Below are 10,502 nucleotides of genomic sequence, written 5' to 3'. Positions count from 1 at the left end.
AAATCAAGCATCCCTCCATTAGAAGGAAATAAAGAGACTACATAGCTCCCCATGATGTATAATGTCATGTAGAAGTGATGAGTGCTTGAAGACATTTAACATAATCCGATGTCTAAAAATAACATTTCACCCCATAGGAAGAAGATAAACCAAGTACAAATGCAGGAACGCTTCCCGTTCTAGATAAGAATTAGTAGGAAGTGAAATCTAAATGTAAAATGATGATGTCTCTGAAATTTGCTCATGTGCTACCAAATCCTTGGAAGATGATATCACGAACCAATCAGGCGCATACCTAATCACAATAGGAGGTTACAAACAATGAACCACTAGAAACTAATCTCGAACAAGCTCTAAAGACAAATAAGATGTAATAATAGGTTCATCACGACTATCATCAAATAAGAGAGATAAACACTCAAATGTGTCCTCAAAATCTAAATGGTGAGACTCCTAAGATAATGAAACAATGATTTACAAATAGGAATCCCAATTAGAAAGACAAATAACTGAAATATCTTGCTTAACATGAATATGAGTCTCTGTCAATGAAGGTACAACAACCGTCTCTACAGTTGGAGAAGGAGCAACTTGAGATTTTAATGCACTCTCAAGCAAGATTTGAAAAGAATTATGTTATAAATTAGGACACATTTCATGCCCATGTTAATTTCTTCCACAATATTTACACCCAAAACCCTTATACATGATTCATTCATCAAAATAATATCCAAAAAAGATACAAAAACGAAAACCCTCAATACAAATGGAGACTCGATTTACATGTAGCCCAAAATGAAAAGATTGATATCTTTAGGTACCTGATAAAAATTCATCAAAAAAGGACCTAAGATCTAAATAGGGGACTCTAAGAGCTTTCAAATAATGTCTAGAAGTCAAAAAATAGAGTCTAGATGTGCAAGATATGGCCTTAGAAGTGTAAAACTAAAGGTTGATTTTGGAGCCCTGGTATGAAAATTTGGTTCAGAATCTAACAAAACCACCACCAGATTCATATTGATGTCAAAACCAAATTTTTGACAATATATGGTTTGCCCAATTTTGACTCTTTATGATGAAGCCACGAGCAAAAAACTGAGACTAGGTATTTTAGGATTTAGAGAACCAAAATTAGAAAAACTTGGCTAAATTTACAGGAACACCAAATTTTAGTAAGCTACAAAAAATGCACCAAATTTGTTAATGTCACCCTCCTACAAGATACCTATTGATGTAGGCGTAGTATTTTTTATTTTTTTGAAAAAGAGGGGTAAAAATTTATTAGTTCAAAATACCAGTACATAGAAAAGGGTCTACAAGCCTAAAAGAGAGGACAAAACCCAAGACACCAACAAATGATGACCCCTAAAGGGTCAACACTAACCTTCCATCTCCTCCCAAACAATCCTCTCCATATTCCAAGTACACTTTGAGGGTGTTTCACCCCAATCTCCAACATTTCAACCATCCAATCCTAAAGAAGCCCACCTGGCCAAACAATCACCAACCCTATTCTACTCATGGGGAACATAATGAAAGGAAACAAACTCTAGGGAATCTCCCAAACTAAGAATTTGTCGACCCACCATAGCCAAATGCCAACCAACATCATCCATCCTTTATTTGTTCAACACACCCATAACCACTTGATAATCAGTCTCACAAATAATCTTGCTCCATCTAAGAGTATGACCTCTTTCAAGAGCCAAGAGAACAACAAGATCCCCCATATAATAATTGGTTTGATGGCCCTTATATATCAAGAAGAAGAAAATAACATTACCAAAGCTATCCCTACCTACTCCAACTCCAACATGCCCTGAATTTCCTCTAGAAGACTCATCGATATTGACCTTAAGGATCCCTAAAGGAGGAGGAGACCACTTACCATCACGTCGAGCCTTTGGTTTAGCATGTCGACACCTTACCCGCCGCCTCTTGAAAAAGGACATCTATAAAGTTCCCTCCAAAAATATTCAAGTTTTGAACAACATGTAAGTCTCTAGGTTCAACTTCCTTAGAAAGACCACAATTAGCCATCAGAGTTTCCTATATCATATGTGTAATACGCAACCATACTTGCTCCACCAACAACCTCTTATCTTGAAAAATCCTATCATTTCTTTCAAGCCATAATTGCTAAAGAATGAAGCAAGGTGCAATATCTCACACCACATAAAGGGAGGAGGTCTTAGTTGGGGCTCTTCCCAAAAGATTCCAAAAAAAACAACCAAAGATTTGGCATGAACACAATCATGCCTCCAAACTCCCCACCAATAATGCCATATTTCTCTAGTGAAAGAAAACTAGAAGAAAAGATGAGAGCAATTCTCCTCACTTTTTCTACACGAGACACAAATAGAAGGCCCATGAAACCCTCTCTTCCAAAGTTTCTCCCAGGTGAGACATTTGTTCAGAACAATCAATCATAAGAAAAAGTTACACTTAGGCCAAGACATCTTGTTATACACCTGCTTCCCCCAAGAAACATTGGCCCTACTAAAGGCCAACCTATCCAGTTCCTGATATCCTAAAGCCATTGAAAACTTACCCTTCATATTGGGGCCCTAGGAAAGAATATTTACACCTTTGAGAGAGTTACACATTCTATTAACCAAGTTTCCAGCAAGCTCCTCCCTATCCTCTATTGATCCTCTAGGAGACTAACTTTAAAATCTTCAACTTTTCTCCATCCAACTTCAAGAAAAATATTGGAAAGCGATTGTAAATGGGGGAATTGAGAGAGAATAGGAGGGAATCCATTTGAAGAGTCTTTCTAGGATAGAGATTTTGCCCTTTTATTGTAGATCCAAAACAAACCTTACTTTACTAATTGTGTTCCTCTCTTAAGAGTATGTCAAACTAAGGTTCCGCTTCCTTCCAAAACATACCGAAGAACTTCCTTACCTTCCACTCCCTCCAAATATTTTATATTGATATTTTTTCCCCATCTTTAATCTTGGTTGATGAACCATCTCAAAAATAGCTTAGCAGCCAGTGCATGAACATTCAAACCTGCTTGATGCAAACGAAGACCACCATCCTACTTTGACCTACACACAAAATCTCATTTAACTAAACTCCTCTTTGAAGAAAGAAAATTTTTGGTCCATAAGAATTGTCTAGATAGGGCATCAAATTCCATAATAAATCTTATAGGAGCTAACTGCACAAAACATCTATAAATAGAGAGTTCCTAGATCACTAACTTCAAGAGAATCACTCTACTAGTAGTTGACAACCATCCATTAGTCCAATGACTGACCTTACGTTGAAACTTATCCAAAATCTCTTGCCATAACCCCCCAGGTAAGCGACTTCCTGAAATAGGAACTCCAAGATAAACAATAGGAAGTGAACCAATTTGAACCCTCAAAATTCTAGCAATCATGGCATGAATGCGAGAAGGAGTGTTAAAAAAGAAGATAAAATATTTCCCTTCATTAATCTTTTATCCAAAGGCTATCAAATATATATCAAGAGCTTTCCTGAAATTGGCAACCTCATTGATTCTAGCAACACCCATTAAAGTAGTATCATCCACAAATTGTAGGTGAGAAGAAAAAGGAATACCATGATCCCAATTCCAACCTTGAATCAAACCCTGGCTGACTCGATATTTTCATAATCTTCCCAAACCTTCAACCATTAAAATGAAAAGGTACAGGGAGAGTGGATCACCTTGTTGAAGACCTCTTGAAACACCAAATAAATCAGTGGGATCAATATTAATGAGAACAATAAAAGAAGAGGAAGTGATGCAACTCATCTCCCAACTAATCCAATCAATCTTAAAACCAAAGGCAGTGAGCACTTTATGCAGAAAAATCCATTTAACTTTGTCATAAGCCTTGGCCATGTCCAACTTTATGAACATAGCCATCTCCTTAAAAACTACCATATAATACACAACTTGTGTAGATATTATAACCCCATAAAAAATTTGTCTTCCAGCAACAAAGCCCCCTTGCTCCTCAGAGATTAATTTATTAAGCCATGGATTGAGCCTTTCACCAATCAAATTTACGATAACTTTATAAACCACGTTACATAATGTTATAGGTCTAAAATAATCAAGAGTATTTATTCCTTCTTTATTAGGAATAAGCACTAAAAATGTAGCATTCAGAGCTTTGTGCGTTTGTTTGTTCTTGAAAGACTCCTGCACCACCTCCAAGAGATCTAGCTTAATTATTTCCCAAAATTCTTAGTAAAATTCAATAGGGAATCCATCCAACCCTGGAGCTTTACCCTTCTTCATACCAAAAACCACTACTTCAACTTCATTAAATGTTATAGGTCTCATGAGATCCTCATTCATCTCATTAGAAACTAAGGGATGCAATCTAGCTTGTTTCCCTCCTCACTAGCAGGTATAAAATCCTCCAAAAATAAATCCACAAAGAATCTAGTGACTTCTTGAGTAATCTGCCTATGAGAGGGAAAAAGAACTCCCTCTAAGGAAATGAGAGAAGAAATTGAACTCCCATGTCATCTATCCCTAACTATATTATGAAAGAACTTCGTGTTTTTGTTACCTTCCTATAACCAGTCCATCTATGCCTTTTGCTTCCAAAAAAAATCCTCTCGAAGCTCCCATTCCTCAAATTATTTCACAACTATAGTTTCCTTCCTAAACAAAGAATCTGATAAACCTTGATCCCTAATTTGGCGAGTAAAAGAATCAACCTGAGATTGAGCATTCCTTTTTTCTAGGAAGATATTATTAAAGTTCATCGCATTCCACCTTTTAAACTTATACTTAATAAATTTTAGTTGCTTAACAAAGGAATACATTGCAGTACCATAAGCAAGCCTCCCCTCATTCCACCAGTCTATCATGAGATCATGAAGAGAAGGCTCCTAGAACCACATAATCTGAAACTTGAAAGAGGGATTCTTTGACACTCGAAACTTATTAGTAGATAATATGATTGGCCAGTGGTCAGATCCTCTCTAGTCCAAAATCTCCAAGCTAGTAATCCAACTATCCTCCACCTAATGCAAAGAAACTATAAATCTATCCAATCTCTCATATATTGTATCTACTCCACATCTTCTATTATTCCAAGTAAACAAACCATTGGTGGGCTTAACATCCACAACCCTCAAGAACTCAATATTGTTCCTAAGAAGCCTCACAAAAGGATCTAACGTGAGGTTTTCCTTTGTTTTCTCTTCCAAACTTGAGATTGCATTAAAATATCCTATCCAAATCCAACGGAATAAAGGGACAAGAGAGTGAACAAATCTTATATGTGACCAAAGAAATGAATTCCCCATGAGATCAATTGGGGCATAAACATTTGTAAAAAGAATGCTCTCACCAAATTCATAGAATGTGGCCACCAAGGAGATAGAGGACCTACTACTAATCCACTAGAGAGGAACAACCTTATGCAGATCCCACAAGAAATCCATACCCCCAAAGTTTCCCTAAGCCCCAATGCATTGGCAATGACATTGGAACCAGATTTTTGATGCCTTATTGAGCATACCATCCACAAACAACTTAGTTTATTCAATAAAAACCATATCAGGAGAATGAGAAGCAATCAACTCTCGAATAGCCTTTTTTTTAAGGGATGTTATTTAACCCCCTAACATTCCATGCAAGGACAATCATTTTGGGGATAGAGTGAAGTGAGAATTACTGATCTTCATAGATCTAGACTCCACTAAAGTCTCACACACCAAATTCACCTTTTCTTGGTTTTACTTCCTGCCCACCTTTCAAGTCTTCTCTGGAATTCACTTCTTCAGAGCTTTATGATGAATTCTCAGAATAGATGGGGTACCTTTACTCTTACTACCCTCATGTAAGTCTTTCTTTATAACAGGTCTGGTGCATTTGGGACTCAATCCTTCTTTAGTCTCATTGCCTCCACTTACCCCTTGTTCACCAAAGATCCCCAAAGGGCCATCTATATCCATTTGCACACCAAGGACTTCCTCTTAAGAGCCATCTTGGGTTATTACCATGATCCCCCTCTACTTCCCTTGAATCCAAAATTTCTCGACCCATAGGAATATTTGCAATAGCCCCATCAAATTTATCTAGATCATCCAAAGCATCAAACCTATGATAAACCACATTAGATTGCCTGTCATTTAGGGTTCTCTTTAAACCTCTTCCCTTATTGTGGGTTTTAATTGAAATGAAAGCCTCCTTGTCCACGAGCAGGGGAGCCTTCCCTTTATCCTATTTAGGAGGAGCATTAGCTGGTCCACTTCTAGAAGCCCCTATAGGATTATATTTAGGGCACATTCACTTCAAATGCCATATTCATGACATATGCGACAACGAAATGGTAAAGTTTCATAGTCAATCTATTGGATCCATGAGTTTGAATCCAACTGAATTTCCATAGAATTAGGTAAAGATAAGGTCGAATCGATTTCAATGCAAACACGAGTGCAGGTGATTACCTTTTTTCTATAGTTTGCCATGAAGGCCCCATTGGCTTACCAAGTTGCGCTGCAACAAGATTGAAGATAACAATTCTCTAGAATTACAAAGGAAACCACAAAAGTCGAACTCAAATTGGAAGCCTTGACGAAAGTTCCTCTGTATGGTTGAATCCAACATGCCATGGCTTAATGAAGAGACCCACTCGATTATAAAAATAAGGTCCCCCCTCAAAAGCCTTATTTATGTCTAACATGCATGAAAACACACCAAGAAATACCCATTAGTGGTGATCATTTCTTCCATTTCACCCTTCAGATTCCATGTATGACGAGCCCATGACTCCAGGAAAGGCAAAGACACCTAAATTGCGATGAATTTACAGATCAAATCATGATTAGATAAGTATTCAATATCTACTCCAACGGATTCATGAGGAATTACAAGAATCGACATGTTGTCCCTCCTAGCCAAGCACCCATTTACTTTTAATGGCCTAAACCCTCCAACTTGAGAAGAATTTTCTCCTATGTTTGTACCAATCATGCAAAATATAGGGTTTTCCTGCATGCATGGAGAAGAATTGTTCCTTATTACTACATCCCTAAACGACATGCACGTTTCTCCAAAAGGATCTCTTTGTGCATCCATGCAAATCCCCCACACATAATCAACAACCTCACAAAATACCCCATAGATGCAGGGGAAAAAACTCAAGCAAGATCAAAATTGTTCAACCTAGAATTTCACAAAGCAAGACGCGTCAACTCCCAATCATCCACACCACTCTATCTTCCCATGACACCCACACAACCCCCAAACAACCTGTAGAAACCCCTAGTGAATCGCCAATCTACCACCTCCAAACCTACAAAAAGAACCCCTCCCAACACTACCAAACCCAGGGCTCCCCCCATGTAGGCCTAGTAAGTTGCAAATTTGAGATAAAAAAATTCCCCCCAAATATGGTGTAGTGTTGATGATGCATGAGACGATACCACAGTCCATTGTATAAATTTTTTACCTCAAAAAATGTGCCCCCAAATTTTTTTGCCAATTTTTTTTCGATATCTGATTTTGACGATTTGATAGGTAATCTCAAGGTTTTTGGGCCTTCTAAGTGCAATGGTGTTAGTGAACATATTTTGTCTTTCTTTTAATTGAATTAATTCAAAGCTCTGTTACCCTCTTTGAAAAACAAAAGTTCAACTAAACAGTTGGTGTGACATACATCACTTCCCGTTGAATTTTAGATAGGTACAACTCCCTCCATTAGTTATTCAGAGAATAATCTAACTAAATAAAACTGATATGCTTTTAACCTGAAAGCATGTAAGGCTGCCTACTTCATTCTTAGATGAGAGGCCGGTAATATGCAAATATTTCAGAAAAAGCTTTCTTCAAGATGCTTCACCACGAAAATCAGAAGTAATCAAAGCAAAGTTCAATAACACTGATTTCAACACTTCATAAAAATAAACAAGAGAAACAAAGTATCTTTTCAACCAAATATCTTTCTAAACAACACAGAAAGAAGCTCCAGATTAATAATAGCATTCACCATTAGAAAGATAATCATAGACAATTTGACTGGATTAATATTTGCAAAGAAACATTACTCCATGGATTCAAACTCAAAGATTTAAAACCTCAAAATGCATATGATCTTTATATGTATATTCCATGCAACAAAGACATAAAGATACACACATAAGTTCCTCCCAATTTCAGATTCTGGAAAAAACTGATCACTTCCTTCAGACGAACAAAATTTTCTAACCTCTAAGTCTACTATTCCAAACCCTTCTAAAATCTTTTCCATCTAACTTATAGTACTCTTTTTGAAGAACAGAGGAGGTCTCCCTGAAAACCCGACCTCCTCTGAAACAGTTATAAAACTAATAGAGTATTTAGGGGATAGATGTCCTGAAGTAATTGCAAGGTTTTTGAAAAGCATTTAAAAATAAAAACAAAGCATAAGCATCAAATTATGCTTCATCTCCAGCGTCATCTCCTCTTCCACTTTTCCAGGCATCATGGGTGGTTGTAAGCTCCTAAATCATAGACTGACTCAGATTCTTCATGGCATTAGTTTTTGCCTTTGCAACTTCCTTTTCCCACCCGTGTTTTACCATTTTCTCGGCATGTTTAGGTAACTGATCATTGCCAATGAATGTCATGGATTCAATTTGGGCAATCTGTGTTATATCTTCAGAAGTAAAGTTTCCTTTGGCCCTAATTTTCTCCATGTGCAATTTAAATACCTTTATCGCGTCCTATATATTCAACCCATAAAGTCCTAGTTGCCAATCATGATCTAGGTTAACCACTTTATTATCATTGACCAAGCTATATTGAAGTTCCTGGAGCTCGTAAACGGAGGCTTTGGCATCAAAGATTACAGCCTTGAATGTAATTACCTGCCATGCTATGGTTTTCTTCAACACAAAGAGTTGGCACTCATCAGTTACCAATTTTATTGAGTTTTCTGCTAAAAACTCAGTGGCTCCATATTTTTCTATCTTGGCGAACATGGGTAATGCATTTTCCCACTTATGCTCCTGCTTTTCCCATTGCACAACCTGATTTTGGATCTCTGCAATGAGGTTTTGAATTTCATCGCATAGCTTCCTGGAATCTGTAATATATTTTTTGCCATCCTTGATCACCACTTCAATCTATTTTTCTACAGCCCCTGCGATGCTCTTGGCTCACTGAACTTGATTCATCAGTTTCTTGTTCTCTGGTGAAGTGGGAATGAAGTTTTCTGAAGCTTGCGATATAGGGAGTGCTCCAAAATAGCATAGGCTATCAATGAATTGGGCTAAAACCTTGATGTGTTGTTTCAGTTCCTTTTTCTCTTGTCCATCTTTCTCTGACCTGGTGAGAATTTTCTTAACCGTCACATTGAAAAGGTGGTTATCAGAGTCCCTGCTCATGTTTCCCAGATCTACTTTGGTGACTTCAAAATCTTCTGCATTTATTTCTTTACTTTCATCCTTGGGTTTATAAGAAGCAATTTCAGCAACCCATCTCCCGGTCTTTTCATCAGCGTCCAACCTGGTGGTTGTTTTGGAACTTCTTCTGTTTAGGACCTTTTTCCATGTATTTGACCACCATATCTTGAATTGGGATAGACACTGGGATCGAGCTTCGTTTCTTACTTACTGAAGTAGTTAACCATTTGGGAGTTGTGCTTGAACTAGTTGTTCTTCCAATTACTTTAGGTGGCGGTGTCATGGCTACAGTGATTGCATGGGAATCCGTGATGTTGACGATATCACTATCAAGGTCCTCAACCTCAAAAATCTGAGGATCGAGGGTCTTGTCTGTCACCTCTGTGTCTCTGACTAGGTCCATTTTCTTTTGTGCAACACTCTGTGACCTTGTAAATTGAGGAGCAAGATAGTTCAAAGCAGGATTAGGCTCGTGCTTGGTGTGAGATGACTTCTTATTTTTACCTGCATGAAAAGGCATAGAAGTGGGGTTAGAAAAACTTTTTGGAGAATGTAGAGAAACCACATTATCTCTTGCAAGACCAATCTTGATGCCTGATTTTATTGCTCTTTTCTTATTAACCCAATCTGCAGTTCTCTCCAAGACTCTTTTTGTTATGAGTTGTATATCATCTTCTTCTTCCACAACCCAATTAATAGAGGATGTTTCAGGTTCAGTTTGATCTAGATACCCAGGTTCAAATAGCTCTAGATTATCTTGTTTGATCCCACTTATATCAAGTTTCACCTGTAGTGAAACTATCTGTTCCAGAACCATTCTCATATTTTCTCTCCTGGACACTTCAAGTTCATCACAACAATATTCCCAAAAGTCTTCCAAGTGTGGGATAGGAAGGTGCAACATCAAACCAAGGCCCCATGAAAAACCTTTATTATCAAAGCCATTACTTTCTTGATATAGTTTGAAATTAAAATTCTTCAAGTCAGCTCCTATGCTCAACGCATTTGACATTGAACTACAAGATAAAGTGCCCAATTGAACAGGGAAATGATCTTCCCATTTATCTTTGGGTTGAGCTTTCTTAATTATAGCAGACAACTGTCTACAAATCTCAGCAAGGACAAAGCAATCTAAA

This window comes from Cryptomeria japonica, chromosome 1 (genome assembly GCF_030272615.1).
Source record: "Cryptomeria japonica chromosome 1, Sugi_1.0, whole genome shotgun sequence".
Classification (NCBI taxonomy): domain Eukaryota; kingdom Viridiplantae; phylum Streptophyta; class Pinopsida; order Cupressales; family Cupressaceae; genus Cryptomeria; species Cryptomeria japonica.
The sequence above is the reverse complement of the archived record's forward strand: the minus strand, read 5'-3'. Positions refer to the sequence as shown.